This window comes from Natator depressus, chromosome 2, assembly GCF_965152275.1.
Source record: "Natator depressus isolate rNatDep1 chromosome 2, rNatDep2.hap1, whole genome shotgun sequence".
Lineage (NCBI taxonomy): Eukaryota > Metazoa > Chordata > Testudines > Cheloniidae > Natator > Natator depressus.
Window position 1 is genome coordinate 144,364,175 of NC_134235.1, and position 17,333 is coordinate 144,381,507.

At 49.2% G+C, this 17,333-nt stretch overlaps 1 protein-coding gene across 1 annotated transcript in view; it reads right to left on the reverse strand.

Moving 5' to 3' along the window:
• Positions 1-12,357, reverse strand: part of LPCAT1 (lysophosphatidylcholine acyltransferase 1) — a 135,640-nt gene extending 123,283 nt beyond the window's left edge. The window contains exon 1 of the mRNA XM_074945089.1: positions 12,316-12,357. The gene's annotated coding sequence lies outside the window, so the exon portion shown is untranslated. The remainder of the gene's footprint in view (positions 1-12,315) is intronic.
• Between the last annotated feature and the right edge of the window lie 4,976 nt (positions 12,358-17,333).

Consider the following 17,333-nt stretch of genomic DNA (forward strand, 5'->3'; position numbering starts at 1 on the left):
ACGAGAAGCTGGATCTGAGTCAGCAGTGTGCCCCTGTTGCCAAGAAGGCCAACGGTATACTGGGCTGTATTAGTAGGCGCATTGCCAGCAGATTGAATCATAGAATATCAGGGTTGGAAGGGACCTCAGGAGGTCATCTAGTCCAACCCCCTGCTCAAAGCAGGACCAATCCCCAATTAAATCATCCCAGCCAGGGCTTTGTCAAGCCTGACCTTAAAAACTTCTAAGGAAGGAGATTCCACCACCTCCCTAGGTAACGCATTCCAGTGTTTCACCACCCTCCTAGTGAAGAAGGTTTTCCTAATATCCAACCTAAATCTCCCCCACTGCAACTTGAAACCATTACTCCTTGTTCTGTCATCTACTGCCACTGAGAACAGTCTAGATCCATCCTCTTTGGAACCCCCTTTCAGGGAGTTGAAAGCAGCTATCAAATCCCCCCTCATTCTTCTCTTCCGTAGACTAAACATCCCCAGTTCCCTCAGCCTCTCCTCATAACTCATGTGTTCCAGTCCCCTAATCATTTTTGTTGAGGGAAGTGATTATTCCCCTTTATTCCACACCTGGAGTACTGCATCCAGTTTTGGTCCCCCCACTACAGAAGGGATGTGGACAAATTGGAGAGTCCAGCGGAGTGCAACAAATTATTACAGGGCTGGGGCACATGACTTATGAGGAGAGGCTGAGGGAACTGGGGTTATTTAGTCTGCAGAAGAGAAGAGTGAGGCGGGATTTGACAGTAACCTTCAACTACCTGAAGACGGGTTCCAAAGAGGATGGAGCTAGGTTTCTCTCAGTGGTGGCAGATGACAGAACAAGAAGCAATGGTCTCAAGTTGCAGTGGGGGAGATCTAGGTTGGATATTAGGAAACACTATTTCACTAGGAGGTTGGTGACGCACAGGAATGGGTTACTAGGTGTTGGAATCTCCATGGGGTTGATGGAGTTGGTGTTGGAATCTCCATCTAGGTGTTGGAATCTCCATCCTTAGAGGTTTTTAAGGCCCAGCTTGACAAAACCTTGGCTGGGATGATTTAGTTGATGTTGGTCCTGCTTTGAGCAGGGGATTGGACTAGATGACCTCCTGAGGTCTCTTCCAACCCTAATATTCTATGAAATAAACTGTAAGCTTGTACTTTGCTTCCTTACTTTAGGATCCATTAGGGTCTGTTACTACAAGTGTTTCATGTGCAAACCTCCGTTCACTGACATTGTGGTGCAAGCCCTGTAACAACTATGCCACTATAACGTTTTGGGGATCACCCAGAACAGGGGGTTCTGTTACCACCTGCCTTCTAACATTGGATGTCTTAATGCTAAGCTGCTGTGGTTCACCATTCTGACACCAGTAGCCAGCCTACAAGCATAATGGTCCCACCCTGGCTTCCACCACCATAGTTTTCTTTCAGGGTGACCTCAACAATCCCTTCTGGTCCTGAGTCCCCCCCAAACCTGTCTCTGCATTCTTAACTACCAGATACTCAGACTTTTTCCCTTTGGTTCATCCTCAAAGGTGTGAAACCTGCCTTCAACTATCAGTTCACTTTGGCATGCACACACACTCCACACAGTTTGCACAACAGAGACCAGCTTGAGTTAAAAATAAACAAAAAGTTTATTTAACAGAAAAATCACAGAATCAAAGATGAAATGGTAAGGAAAAGCAAACACATACAAGTTATACAGAAAATAAACAAAGGTGCAATCTCAGGCTTTACATATTACCTGTTTCTAATACAAGTTACCTATTGTCTCTGAACAGTTTCCCAGTGTGCCCTCTGACCTAGAGGGGATCAGTGGTGCAATCCTAATATTTGACATGCAGGTATTCCATCCCTGCCAGTGTGGCCAAGCACATACGGATCCTGCGAGGTCACATTGTGAGGAGGATGCTGTTTTTCCTCTATAAGATGGCATCCTCCATACAGCTCCATGGAGGATGCCATTCTGTTTTTGTATCAAATCATGCCACATGGAGGGCACTACCTCATTGTGCAGCAAAAGTGCCAGTAAGCCATTCCCAGACAGCACAGGAGACGATCCAGTATTTCATGGACAGCACCTAGCTTAAATGTTGGCGCTCAGTTTCTGGATAGCCTTCACAACAAGTGCCCTCTCTTTTAATAGGGTTTGCAGGGTTTTTTTTTTTTTTTTTCCTCCTTTTCCTCGCACACACATTCCATGGTAATTCATGGTTACACAGAGCTGGGCAGGTTTCCCAGGCTGAGGGGTTCTTTTCAGTTTCAAGTTGTTCCAGTGTTTTCCAATTAACTTTAATGGCTTAGCATTTTCTCTTTCTGGCTGCACAATGCTAGGTGCTTGGAGCCAGTTTTGTGTAAACACTTAGTCTGGGAGGTGCCCTCCCTGCCTGACTGCCTGCCTCACTACACTGCTGTGAGGTGATACTGTAGTTTCACTATAGTTACAGTTTTCGCCACACATATACATGCATGCACGCACTCATAGAATCATAGAATATCAGGGTTGGAAGGGACCTCAGGAGGTCATCTAGTCCAACCCCCTGCTCAAAGCAGGGCCAATCCCCAATTAAATCATCCCAGCCAGGGCTTTGTCAAGCCTGACCTTAAAAACTTCTAGGGAAGGAGATTCCACCACCTCCGTAGGTAACGCATTCCAGTGTTTCACCACCCTCCTAGTGAAAAAGTTTTTCCTAATATCCAACCTAAACCTCCCCCACTGCAACTTGAGACCATTACTCCTTGTCCTGTCATCTTCTACCACTGAGAATAGTCTAGAACCATCCTCTTTGGAACCACCTCTCAGGTAGTTGAAAGAAGCTATCAAATCCCCCCTCATTCTCCTCTTCCGCAGACTAAACAATCCCAGTTCCCTCAGCCTCTCCTCATAAGTCATGTGTTCCAGACCCCTAATCATTTTTGTTGCCCTTCGCTGGACTCTCTCCAATTTATCCACATCCTTCTTGTAGTGTGGGGCCCAAAACTGGACACAGTACTCCAGATGAGGCCTCACCAATGTCGAATAGAGGGGAACGATCACGTCCCTCGATCTGCTCGCTATGCCCCTACTTATACATCCCAAAATGCCATTGGCCTTCTTGGCAACAAGGGCACACTGCTGACTCATATCCAGCTTCTCGTCCACTGTAACCCCTAGGTCCTTTTCCGCAAAACTGCTGCCTAGCCATTCGGTCCCTAGTCTGTAGCTGTGCATTGGGTTCTTCCGTCCTAAGTGCAGGACCCTGCACTTATCCTTATTGAACCTCATCAGGTTTCTTTTGGCCCAATCCTCCAATTTGTCTAGGTCCCTCTGTATCCTATCTCTGCCCTCCAACGTATCTACCACTCCTCCCAGTTTAGTATCATCCGCAAATTTGCTGAGAGTGCAATCCACACCATCCTCCAGACCATTTATGAAGATATTGAACAAAACCGGCCCCAGGACCGACCCCTGGGGCACTCCACTTGACACCGGCTGCCAACTAGACATGGAGCCATTGATCACTACCCGTTGAGCCCAACAATCTAGCCAACTTTCTACCCACCTTATAGTACATTCATCCAGCCCATACTTCTTTAACTTGCTGACAAGAATACTGTGGGAGACCGTGTCAAAAGCTTTGCTAAAGTCAAGAAACAATACATCCACTGCTTTCCCTTCATCCACAGAATCAGTAATCTCATCATAGAAGGCGATTAGATTAGTCAGGCATGACCTTCCCTTGGTGAATCCATGCTGATTGTTCCTGATCACTTTCCTCTCGTGTAAGTGCTTCAGGATTGATTCCTTGAGGACCTGCTCCATGATTTTTCCAGGGACTGAGGTGAAGCTGACTGGTCTGTAGTTCCCAGGATCCTCCTTCTTCCCTTTTTAAAGATTGGCACTACATTAGCCTTTTTCCAGTCATCTGGGACTTCCCTCGTTCGCCACGAGTTTTCAAAGATAATGGCCAATGGCTCTGCAATCACAGCCGCCAATTCCTTTAGCACTCTCGGATGCAACTCGTCCGGCCCCATGGACTTGTGCACGTCCAGCTTTTCTAAATAATCCCTAACCACCTCTTTCTCCACAGAGGGCTGGCCATCTACTCCCCATGTTGCGATGCCCAGCGCAGCAGTCTGGGAGCTGTCCTTGTTAGTGAAGACAGAGGCAAAAAAAGCATTGAGCACATTAGCTTTTTCCACATCCTCTGTCACTAGGTTGCCTCCCTCATTCAGTAAGGGGCCCACACTTTCCTTGGCTTTCTTCTTGTTGCCAACATACCTGAAGAAACCCTTCTTGTTACTCTTGACATCTCTTGCTAGCTGCAGCTCCAGGTGCGATTTGGCCCTCCTGATTTCATTCCTACATGCCCGAGCAATATTTTTATACTCTTCCCTGGTCATATGTCCAACCTTCCACTTCTTGTAAGCTTCTTTTTTATATTTAAGATCCGCTAGGATCTTAACTACACTCATAACTACAACATGTATACGTATCTCGTAATGACCATCAAGTTTATGGCATTACAAGCTTTCACAAATAAACTTAACTCAACTCAACATATTTTAATACACAATTTTGTCTACAACCAATTGGCTCAATTGCTTATTTTTTAGCAGCTGAGACCCCCCGTTTTCTCCCTGGGGTGTATGGACCCTGATTGTCAAAACCAGGGTCTCCTTCTCGCTGCAAAACGGGCAACTGTCAGAAGACTTCATGAACCATGTCAGCCATGCACCCGAGCTCATGACTCCACAGAGCGCTGTAGGACTACAGTGGAGTACAGACTGGCCCTCCGCCCTCCGCAGGTGGCAGCAGGTCCCATCACTTGGTTCGGAGTACAAATGCATAGAGATGTTCCTGGGGTGTGGTTCAGTGAAAGACCAGCTGGATGTCATTTCAGCTTGCTCAAGTGGTGCATCAAAGGCATTCAGCGGAGTGAAAGAGGGGCTCATAGGGCAACACCGAATGACGAGCTCTGGAGCATCAAAAGTGAGGGATGGGTGGGGAATGCCTTCTTGCAGGACCTACTCAAGATAAGCGAAAGAGGCAGGGGACCAGGCTACTCTCACCTCCTGAAACACGACAGGGTACAGAAGGGATGGGTAACCCAATGCACTGGCCAAGTGCCACAAGGTTCACCCAGTCCCTCCGACCATAGTCCTAGTCTCCGATTCTGGTGATGCCAGCTAGAGTCATCTTTCAGTGCACCAAGGGGGACTCCACCATCTACACGCCTAAGTGCGTGTTTTGTAACAGGGGGTCTGTGAGGAAGTCTTCCCTGTCAGTGACGACTACAGACCTGTTCACTGAAAATAGTTTCCAGGTCCTGAGAAAAGACTAGCAACTCTGAGGTCTCGAGGGAGACCTCTCAGGAGGAGATTAAAGAGCTGGAAGTGACATTGGAGCCCTCAGAGGCGGTGGAGGAAGGCATTCCATGCACCATAAAAGAATCTCTGAAGGGCCTCAAAAGTGTGGACCTGGCTGTAGATCCAGATCATGGCCTACACATCCTTCCCTAGAGGGAGGCTCAAGAACCTCCAATGGTTCCCCAGACAGAACTCCAGGATCGTACTCTGGAGCTGGCTAGGGTCCCTGGGGGAAGGCTGTCAATTTTGAACTAGTAGCAGCGCATGGACAGGACCAGCTGGTTAATAACCAGCACCCTCCAACAAAGGGAAAGGTACTGGAGTAGCCCCGTCCATTTCCGCAGACAGTCAGACAATTTTCCACAGTAGGAAGGGATTAGTGGCAGAAAAGTGACCACCAAGAGAGCGGCAGAGTAAATGAAGGAAGGGCTCAATGGTACTGGCATACAGTTGGTCGCAGAGCAGGCAGTCTGAACGCACTTCTTGACTGAAGATGTCAGGCTCGGTCAGGGTCCAGCTGACCTTTATCAAACACTCCTCAGAAGTATACATCACCTGGAGGAATCTGAACACCAGGAGAATGTCCATGAGATACCCTGATCCACCATGTCAAACTCCATCTTCTGATCAAAGGAGAGGTGGGCAAGTGACAGACCATCCCTACACACAACATGAAGGTGGTCCTAGACTAGATAGAGATTACTGAAGACGATCTGGCCCAGAAAAGCATAGGTCTGGTTGGAGTGGACCATGTCTGCCCACACGGACTTCAGCCTTAGTGACACAGCCTTCAATGTGATCTTGCAATCTGTGCTTAGTAGCAATATCAAATGCCAATTCCTCAGGTCATCAAGGTCCCCCTTCTTTGGCAGCAGGGTGAACATGACAGGTCCAAGACAACATATCCCAGCACATGTGGCAGAACTCCACCCTCAGCCTACCAACACCCAGAGATTTATTGGTGGGCATCAGACAAAGGGTTTCCAAAAGTGAGAGAAAGCTCCAACCAGTCCCTGTCACCTACACTGACCATAAGGATTTTACCCCACAGGACTCTGTAAGCATCAACATCGGTCAGATGTGGGGAGAAATTAGCACAGAAAGTGCTCAACCTTTCACACATCACTACTGTGCCAACCCCTGCCATGAAACGTGATTTTTGGCACTGCTCTTACTCTCCAGGGTATAGAAAAAGTGGGAATCAGAATCCATCTCCTGAAGGAGCTGGATACAAAACTGAACAAAAGTACCTTTGGCCCATGGCCATTTAGAGCCCAGAACCCACCCTGCTTCTCCCGACACACTCTGCAGACGGATGGATCCCCAGGGCAAGCAGCCAGGTGCCTCTCCAGCTCCAAAACCTCCCATTCCAAATGCTCTATCACAAAACCACTCCTCCAATTGGCTCCCTGGGTGTAGTTGTGGCGGAAGAGCCAGGCACCTACCTTCCCCACATCCCACCACCTCTGTATCTAGGGAAAGATGTGCCTCTGCCCCCACAAGGCCAGCCAGAATTCCCAGAATGATGCCATGAAAGCCATGGCTTCCAGCAGGCTGTTGCTAAAATGCCAGTTAGCTGGCCCTGGCTGCTCAGGAGTCAAAGAGACTGTCACAACCACCAGGTGGTGGTCCAAGAAGAGGGCCTTGCTGATGCTGGACAAGTGGCCCCACAAGATGTTAAAACAGGAGACGCAGATGTGGCCTTGCTGCAAATGGCATGATAGAGACTCCTCCACCCAGCCAAACTGGTAGAGTTGTCTGGACCAGGAAGTAATGGTCAATTATCTTCATGAGAATATCCACAGTGGTCTGGCACTTCTATCTCCCAACACGGTCCAGCATGTTCAGGGTGGAGTTAAATTCCCCACCTAGGACCAGACACTTGCAAGGATCCAAGATGCTGAGGAAGGTGGACGCCTGCTAATAGAATCACACCCACTTCAGGTCCAGTACCAGAGTAAATGAGGTTGATCCCCTCCCACCCAGATCCAGAGATGCAGCAGGTGACCTAGCACATCAGCAGCCCCCAGCACCTCAGGCCATCGGTCTAGGGAGAACAAAGTTGTCCGGGACACCTGAAAATTCGATGAGTGTACAGCCTGTCCCCCCATCTCCAGCCACCATCTGGCTTCAGTAGCTGGATTGGCAACAGTCTTCTGCGGAATGATCACAGGATCACAGAGTACCCCCACACCAAAAGGTCTAGAGTAATTGGCACCTGCAAAGACTCAGGGTATGCCATCAAATGGCTCTTCTTTGGTAAGGACATGGGCAGGAACAAACAGATCTGCATTTTATCAAACAGCAGCATGGAACCTCTTTCACCATCAGACTCCTTGACTCCAACCTCACAGCAGGAATGACCTTTATCTAGGGATAACCCTCAGGAAAATACATTTCAAAGGGTGACTGAACGAAAAAAAGCAATGGGCAAAACTCCCCAAGGTATCTCTGTCTGTCCATGTCTCTCCTTTTCACCTAGGATGACAAAATAAACAGCTGTTGGACTTTGGGAGAAGACCCTCCCCTGAGAGTGTCATCAGCAGTGTTACTGGGAAAACGTGGTAAAAGACTTGAACCAAGTCTAGTTTGTTAAGTTAGTACTAGGAAGCGTTTTATCTTTACTTCTCTTGTAGCCATTTCTGAATTTAATGCCTTATACTTGTACTAACTCAAAACTTTCTTGTAGTTAAACAAACTTGTTTTATTCTTTAATTAAAATTAATCCAGTGTTGTGAGTTGTCTGGGAACGTCATTTAAAAGTAGCAGACTGTTGTACATTGATTCCTTAGAGATGCAATGGACTAAGGTTCCAGGAGAGGGTTGAACAGTGCAGAATACATGTTTTGGGGGGAAATCTGGGAATGGGTTGGGGTCATTCCACAACTGATAACCAAGACTGGTGGAAGCCAGAGTGTGACTGATGTATGGCTGGCAGGATGCAGCTATACACAGACACTCAGGGTGTTACCTGCAAGGTTGGGAGCTACAGCAGCAAAGAATTGTGAGGTGCCCCAGTTTGCAGAGAAAGGGTGACACAGCCCCTCCTTGGTCTGGATTGCACCCTGGAGTGCCATAAAGGGGAAGGGTCAGGAATGAGCTTGGGGTCCACAGCGGCCATACTGCTGAGGGCAGCACCATCAATCACAGGAATTAGAGGGACAGAGTCGGGGGCTCTTCCACAACACCAGGCGTGGGCATCACACTGGACTCGGTGCCTGCAGCCTTGGTAGTAGGAGTTATGGTTACTGGGTTAGGACCCCTGAGCTCTGGCAGCACCCCCAGAGCTGGTGGAAAGGACAGAAGGGTGGGGGGGAGCCTCAGCTGACAGCAGAGCAGCAGCAGTAGTAACCACTGCTGCAGAAGGAGCCTTCTGGGCAGGCTCTTCCCTTTTATTCTGTCATGGTCCTTCTTGCTGACTGAGAGGGCTCCATTGGTGGTCGCAGTTTTGACAGTGGAGCCCGTCTGTGCTTTCCGCAGCTTTCCTGGTGGAGATGACGACACTGGAAAAGGTGTTGGTGGTAGACCTGGGGGGTAGATGGCGCAGAGAGCCAAAGTGGAGTGATGACAGTGGCCAGGGATTGCCCCGCAGCACCTCCCTTCCCTCCACAAACAAAGCTGCTGGAGCAGAAGCCTCACCCAGGGCTGTTTCCAGGTCCACCATCAAGTTCGGGTGAGGGGAAACAGCCACCAGAGGCGGGGAGGGCAAGAGGCTAACCACTCCTCCCCACTAGCCTGCATATTCGTAAGGAAGGCATAAATGCAAAGTTAATCAAACAAATGATAGGGAATAGGGAATACAGCAAACATTATGTGGGGAAAGATGATAGACTCCGGCTGCACTCAGCGTGAGAGAGCATATATAAGCAGAAAAGCACAGTGGATGGGGAAGGGAGAAACAAGCACAGGCATGCACAAATACACAGGAAAACTGGGCTAGGAAAGGCAATGAGCAACAAACAGCAGGAGAGAGGCGATCACAAGAGGCACCACACAAGATTTGCAGGAGCAGCGAACCAAAGGGTGGGTGGGGGGGACCCATGCAAGATAGACAGATGGGAGCACTGAACCACAAAGAGGCAGGGGACCCATGGAAGCAGCAAACTGCAAAGGGGGGGGACCCACATGAGACAGACAGGCAGAAGCAGAGAGCTGCAAAGGGGACAGATCTCCCTGAGACAGACAGGTGGGAGCAGCAAGTCACAAGGTTGGGAAGGGGGACCCATGCAAAATGGGTGAGAACAGCGAAACACAAAGTGGGGAGCGGAGGCTGGTAGTCAGGCAGAAGGAGGCCCACCAGCTCAGTGTAGGCTAACAGAAGAAAGGGGTGGAAAGTTCAAGGGGGAGCACATGTACCCACATGCATTTTGCAAGGAAGCAGGAAGTTACGCTGCTACAGCTCCAGGCAGCTGGAGGCATGCGGTCGGTCAGCAGAAACAGTTGGGGAGTGGATGGGGTGGAGAGAGAGCTCCACACTACTTCCTCTCCCTCCCAGCAACAGCTAAGCAGAAGCCATGCAACACCACCACCATCAGTCTCCTCCTCTAGCACCAGCAGGAACAGGACATCCCACCCACAAGCCATAAGAAGGTAGAGAATAAGGCCAAAGGTTTAAGAAAGAAAAAGTTGGTTAAAACATCTGCATCCACCCTAAATTGAAATCTGTCCTTGTCAGTGCCTCACAGTTCTATGTCATTATGAGAAAGTCACTTAAGCCAAAAACTTTTCCACAGGTGGCATCATCTGATGATTGTTTAACTTGGGACATCTTGGGGCCTAATTCGCAGAAGGGCTGAGCACTCATATCTACCACTGAGGTACCTGTGAGCTGTATTTTGAACATATAAAATGCTATTAAAAAACCCCCTAAATACTATGAAAAAAATCAAGCCCAAGGCATGTCAGCTTGCGCACCCAAAAGTAAACACTTTATGATCTTGGCAAAGACTCCCATCTTTAAATTCGGAAAAACACCTAGAGCTCCTTGAAAGTTTTTTGTCAAAATGCTTTTCTGACCAAAAAATGCCCTTTTTCAAAACCAAAATTTTCTTTGAGACAAATTTCAGTTTTGCCAACCTATTTCAATTTTCCACTAGGAAAATAGAAATGATGGCTCCCTGCCTGAATTGCTGTTGTCAATTTCTCTTTCTTCCAGTGAAATGGACGCAAGATTTCCAGGAGGGCTAGCTCTGGGAGAGAGAGGGGGCAGAACACCAGGGCACTCTGCCTTGCCTCCCCACCTCCTCTCCAGCTTTGGGAGAGGAAAAGAAACCAGGTGGCCTGCCTCTCTTTCCCCAGGCCTAAGGAGGAGGTGGGGAGTCAAAGTGCTGAAGTGCTCTGCCTCTTCAGCAGCTCAGTGGAAGGCTCTTGTCAATTTAACAAGGGAAACTGGCAACAGCCTGGGGGGAGAGGCAGCCAGAAAATTCTGGTTCCGCTCTCCCTAATCAAAATTTTGCTTTAAATCCCTTTTTGTGAAAACAGTTCACATTTTCAGCATTATTCAAATGCATTTTTTTTTAAAAAATGCAAGATTTTTCACAGAAAGGGATTCCCTTTTTCAGCCCAGCTTTAAAAACAGCAGCTTACCTGACAGGGATATTGTGAAGATTAGTTAACTAATGTTTGTGAAAACTCAGATGTTAGTGACAAATGCTTTAGGAAGAAAAGGCCATAAGAAAATTAATTTAGTGTACAGTTTGAACAGTAGATCATTAATAAAGCCTGAAGCCACACACTGAATGACAAGGATAAAAAGTAATATTGAATAGCTATTCATTCAGAGAGCACCATCCGTCTTATGACCTGAATGAGACAGGGGTCCAGTGGAAAAAGAGAGTAAGCAGTCATGTTATTAAAAGATGTATGCTCACAAGGCCACTGAATTAAAGTTGCATAGGCTACCTTAGTTCTGGCATTTACTTACTTCTGAATTCTTGACATTCCATTTGAAAAACATTATACTTGCACCCAGGAGGATAAAGGAGGGATATATAATTTCTTAGGAAATTAAGAATATCTCCTTTCAAAATTCTGCTAGGAGCAACCAAACAAATTCATTACTTCCAGTGATGATATTTTGTTACCATGTAGTTACAATAACAAAACAAAATCACTATTTTCACGATCTATTCACTTTCATGTCATAATGACCCACCTGCTGTATGGATAGCTCACAGCTTTTTAGTGAAATAAACACCATATCCTTAAATTAAAAAAAAAAAAAAAGGCTTACCCAAGAAAGAACTTGCAAACATTCAAAGTGTTACCACAGTCTACAGCTTATGAAAGGCAATTCTCCCACCTATCCTTCTCAAATCATACAATCCCTCCCAATCTAGAAAAAGGTCATTTTTAATTTGGAAACATTTGTTTCTTGTCATTGTTTTCTTGTCTCAAGATGTTTTTTGCATGCAAAAGAATACATACATTATCCATGCACTCAGGGAAATTTATGAGCAATGTGGTAGGCAATAACATAGCCCCTCACGAATATGAAAACCAAACGATGATGAAACGTATTTATTTCACTGCGTTAAAACTTGCACCTCCAAGGCACGGCTGACAAACGTATAAAAAAAATTCTTACTTGCACACAACTCCTGTGAATATAAACTTGCACACACACACACAAGACTTTTTGCCTAAGAAAAGATTTGGTGAATTATGTTTGCTTTCAAATTTCCCCCTTAGTCCTTTTATCGTGCAGTTCACGTAAACGAGATGTTTCTAGCAAGTCTTTCCTCCGGGGGCTCGCACTGGGGCCAGCGCAGTGCAGAGGATTTGCCGAGCAGCAGGGGCTTTGGTGAGCCAGGCGGGGTCCCGCGGGGAAGGCGGCAACGCTTTGGGCGGGCAGCATGTCAGCGGCTCAGCCGGGCCATGCGCCCTGTGACCCGGCGGGGCCCCGCAGGGCAGCAGCGGGGATCCCCGCCCCAGCGCGGCCAGACAGGCACAGGCACGCCGGCGGGCGGGAGAAGCGGGCACCCACCTTGGCTTTCTGCAGGGCGCTGGGACGCAGCTGGTGCACGAAGGGGCTCCGCGGCGGCGGCGGGGGCGGGCCGCGCTCTCTGCCGCCCGCCGTGCAGCACCCCAGGCCGCGGCTGCTCAGCCTCATCGCAGGGTAGGGCGCGCACGACGACCGGGCTGGTCCTGGCGGGGGCGCGGCAGAGCGGGGAGCGCGGTGGACGATGCTACGCAGCCCAGAACCCGGCGGCGCCGGCAGCAGGAGGATGCGCGACCCGGATCGGACCAACGCCGCCGCTCGTCTGCCCCGCCCTCCCGAGGACCAGCGCATGCGCCTGGACGCCAAGGAGGCTGCGGCTGAGCTCCTCTCTATGCGTGGGGGAGGCAGCTCGGGACACCCGCCGGGAATCGAGAGGAGGGACCCCCCCCCCGCGCAGCAGTCCCCCCGCAACTCTCGGACCCTGCCCCACCCCCCAGCAGCCGCCCCCCGCAACACCCAGACCCAACTCGCATCATCCCCCGACCCAGCCCCCACCCCGCAGCACCCGGACTCAGCCCGCATCAGCCCTCCCTCCCGCAACTCTCGGACCGAACACGCCCCGCCACATCACCTCCGCCCCGCAACTCCCCGAGCCAGCCTGCACCAGCCTTCCCGCAACTCCTGGACCCACCCCCATATCAGCCTCCCCCCCAACTCCTCCAGAATCGCCCCACAAATCGCTCCCAGGAAAAAAACCCACAACCCCATTGGAACCAACTCCTGGGAAACAAAACCCAAACCCATCCCTGGAACAGTCCTCCATGACCCCAAAACAAAACCGTAACCCCCACTGGAAGACAGCCTCCCCCCCAACAAAACTTTAGCCACACCCCTAATAGCGGCCAATGAGAAGCCCTACTTTGCCGCGGCTGACGGGGCTCTGTTCCTAATGGTACATAAGCTGCATCATGTCTTGTGCTGGCTGGCAAAGGTGGTTTTGATCGAGCTGTGCATGCATCTCAGTATCTGCTGATTTGAAAGGCCACCAGGTTGCCGCAATAAAATCATCCAAATTTCATAAAGAAATTTGTAGCCCAGAAAGTCAGCTATTGCAGATTCAAGATTTATTGTTGCTATAGCCTTTCAAAAGTGGCCCAATTTGCATAAAATCACCAAGGTTGGTAATGCTGCCAGCTGGGGTCTATGGGATTGGCTTCCCCTTCTTAGGGGCTCAAATGCCTTCTGAGCTGTTTCTAAACTTTTGGCTCTACAGGTCAGATTGGGGGGAAAGTGGCGATCTTCTCTCAAATGTCATCAATGGTAGCACTAAAATGAGACACCATTCACAGTAGATCGGGTCACAGCTGGCCTTACCATAAGTTGAACTGAGGCGGCCGCCTCAGGTGCCAGACTGTGGGGGGGCACCTCTAGGACCGAGAGTGTAGAAAATTGTGTTTGCTGCTGGTGCATATGTATTCTCTCTGCTCTAGATACACAGAGCTGGTGGAGTGCTGTGCTGGAGGAAGGAGGGCACAAGAGACACAACAGGCAGGCAGGAGAAAAGGTGAGAGGGAATAAGAGAAAGCAGCAGGAGCTGCAGGGAGAGAGAGAGAGGAGGAGGAGCCTCTTATGTACCTCTCTAGCACCCCCAGGAGCCTGATTAACACCAGCTTCTCAGGGAGTAACCTACTTGAGGAGACCAGGCAGTCAACTGAAGTAGTAGGAGCCAATTAGGCCCTTAAGAAGCTGATATCTTCCCTCACTCAGGCCCTGCTACCAGCCTGCTTATTTGTTCCCTTCAATTGAGTGTTGAGAGCCACTATAGCTGGCACAGAACAGCAGTCATGAGTGAAAAAAGAAAACGCCCCGCTGAGGCAGCATTCCGAAAAAGAAAGCAAGCAAAGGAAGCTTTTCTATCTAAGCAGGAAGGAGCTCTCCTGAGATACAAATGTTCACGGTGAGCCTTCCGGCCCTAGTGATGATGTGAGTGGTGAGGAGATGCCTGATCATCCAGTTAGTCAGAGTGCAGGTACTGCAGCATCCATATCTCCATCTCAAATGGATGTAACCATACACATTCCTGAAAAAAAGTGTAGATCAGAGAAGAATGTGGTGGAGGCACAAGAAACAGCTGCTGCTGAGTTTAGTTCCTTAAGTCTAGATGATCCAGGACTGTGGACCCACTTGAGCAGTAGCCTGAGGGACTTCCTTGTACTGCATGGGCCACAGCAAGTGAAAAACTTCATGTTCCCCAAAGACAATGAAAACAGAAGTTTCCATCCAACACATTACTGGCATGAAATCCCTAATGGTGACAAAGTGGAGAAGCCATGGCTAATGTACTCAAAAACCCAGACGCTGCATACTGTTTTTGTTGCAAACTCTTCCAGTCTAATGTTCCAGCCACATTGGGTTCTACAGGAACAAAGGACTGGAAAAATCTGGCTAGAAATCTGGCATGCCATAAGAAGGTAGCAAATCACCAGAGAGCATTCCATAGCTGGAAAGAGCTTGAGATGAGACTAAGGTTAAAGGCCACTGTCAAGGTTCCTTCCCCACTCTGAACTCTAGGGTACAGATGTGGGGACCTGCATGAAAACCCCCTAAGCTTATTTTTACCAGCTTAGGTTAAAACTTCCCCAAGGTACAAACTATCTTCCTTTTTCCCTGGGACTTTATTGCTGCCACCACCAAGCGTCTAACATATATAACCAGGAAAGAGCCTGCTTGGAAACGTCTTTCCCCCCAAAATCGTCCCCAAACCCTACACCCCCTTTCCTTGGGAAGCCTTGATAAAAATCCTCACCAATTTGCATAGGTGAACACAGACCCAAACCCTTGGATCTTAAGAACAATGAAAAAGCAATCAGGTTCTTAAAAAAAAGAATTTTAATTGAAGAAAAAAAGTAAAAGAATCACCTCTGTAAAATCAGGATGCTAAATACCTTACAGGGTAATCAGATTCAAACATAGAGAATCCCTCTAGGCAAAACCTTAAGTTACAAAAAGACACAAAAACAGGAATATCCATTCCATTCAGCACAGCTTATTTTCTCAGCCATTTAAAGAAATCAGAATCTAATGCATATCTAGGTAGATTACTTACTAAGTTCTAAGACTCCATTCCTGTTCTGTTCCCGGCAAAAGCATCACACAGACAGAGAGAAACTTTGTTTCTCCCCCCGGCTCCAGCTTTGAAAGTATCTTGTCTCCTCATTGGTCATTTTGGTCAGGTGCCAGTGAGGTTATCCTAGCTTCTTAACCCTTTACAGGTGAAAGGGTTTTTTCTCTGGCCAGGAGGGATTTTAAAGGTGTTTACCCTTCCCTTTATATTTATGACAAACTGAAAGCCCTTTCAAGATACATTTCAGCAGGATCAACTCCAAAGGTTGTTCTGGAATATATGTGCACAAATAAGATGATCACCCTCTTTTCAAATGCTTTATTGCTCTGTGCATACTTCTAACACTTCCTGGAACAGTTGCCAGTGGAGAACGCAGCTTCTCCAAGCTGAAGTTAATAAAAACACATCTACGCTCCACAATGACACAGGAGAGACTGGTCGGCCTTGCAACCATCTCAATAGAGCATGAGCTGGCCCAGACTGTGGACCTTCATCAGGAAGCAGTTCAAATCTTTGCAACCAAGAAGGCCCGGAAAGCACCACTTTGATTATTCAAACAGATAAAAATGCCAGTGTTTACTATGCAGACAAGAAAAGTTACATTTGCTGTTCAGGCGTTTGAAAGTTAAGTGTTAGTTAAAATTTTTGAACAAGGCATTTAAAGTTGTTAGTTCTCCTTTATTGGGGTAGGTAGCAGAGCAGTACGATGAGAGGAGTAGAACAGGAAGAAGGCAGAATTGAGACCTTTCAAAGTTTTGGCCCAAGAGAGGGGGCATGGGGCATCATTTGAGCTCCCTGCCTCAGATGCCAAAATGTTGTGGGCCGGCCCTGTCAGGGGTTCTCAACCTTTTTCTCTCTGAGGCCCCCTTCAACATGCTATAAAAACTCCTGGGCCTGGGTGGGGGAGGGCCTTCGGGCAGGGGCTTTGGGCGTAGACATAGTTTTACTTCTATTGCGGGGGGAGGGGAGAGCAGGGGACAGCGGTCCAGGGAGTGCCACCTCCACCCCCTGACTCACCTCAACAGCTTAGGGCACAGGGAAGGGTAACTAGGGGCTGTGTGCAGGCAGTGGGGTAGCTCAGGGTGTAGGGAAGAGTAGCTAGGGGCTGTGTGCAGACAGGGTAGCTGAAGGTGCAGAGAGAGTGTATCTGGGGCTGTGTACACACTGGGTGGCTGTGGGTGCAAGGAGTGGGGTGGCTGGGGCTGTGCAGGTAGCTCAGGGTGCAGGGAAGGGGGTAGCTGGGTTTTTGTGCAGACGGGGTAGCTCAGGGTGCAGGGAGAGGGGTACTAGGGGCTGTGTGCTGGGAGGGCTCCCCTGCGACCCCTGTTCCCGGAAGGGTCTGCCAGCCACAGAGCCGGGTCTCCCCACCCAGGCGGCTCTTACTGGCTGCCTCTGCGGGAGCAAAGTGGGCTGGGACTCAGGAACTGAGGAGCAGCTTCATCCTGCGGCACCAGCAGGAGAGGAGGGAATGCTGTGGCTGCCTGCTCCATGGCACCAGTCAGAGCAGCACCTGCCCTGCACTGCCCGGTGTAATGGCAAAAACAGCAGTTGGCACGTTTTCCCACCAATAGCAGTTACCTACTGAGCCTGTTCAGTTCGGGTGAGCATGATCAGTAAAACCTAGATAGGAAATTCTGCCAGGGAGCTGTTTGTGCTACTACATCACCAGGGCTTGGGGTTTCAGACCTGCACCTCCCAGGAGTCCCGGCTTCAGCTCCACAGGGGGTGCTGAGGATCTGGGCTTCAGCCCCGCGCCTCCCAGCTTCAGCCCCACGAAGGGTGCCGGCGGGGATCGGGTCTTCAGCCCTGCGGAGGGTGCTAAGGCTCGGAGTCTGGGTTTCAGCCACAGGGCCCCCTGGACTCCCTGAAAGGGCTCGCAGACCCCCAGGGGGCCACGGCCGGCCGGTTGAGAACCGCTGCGGTAGATTATACAAATCTG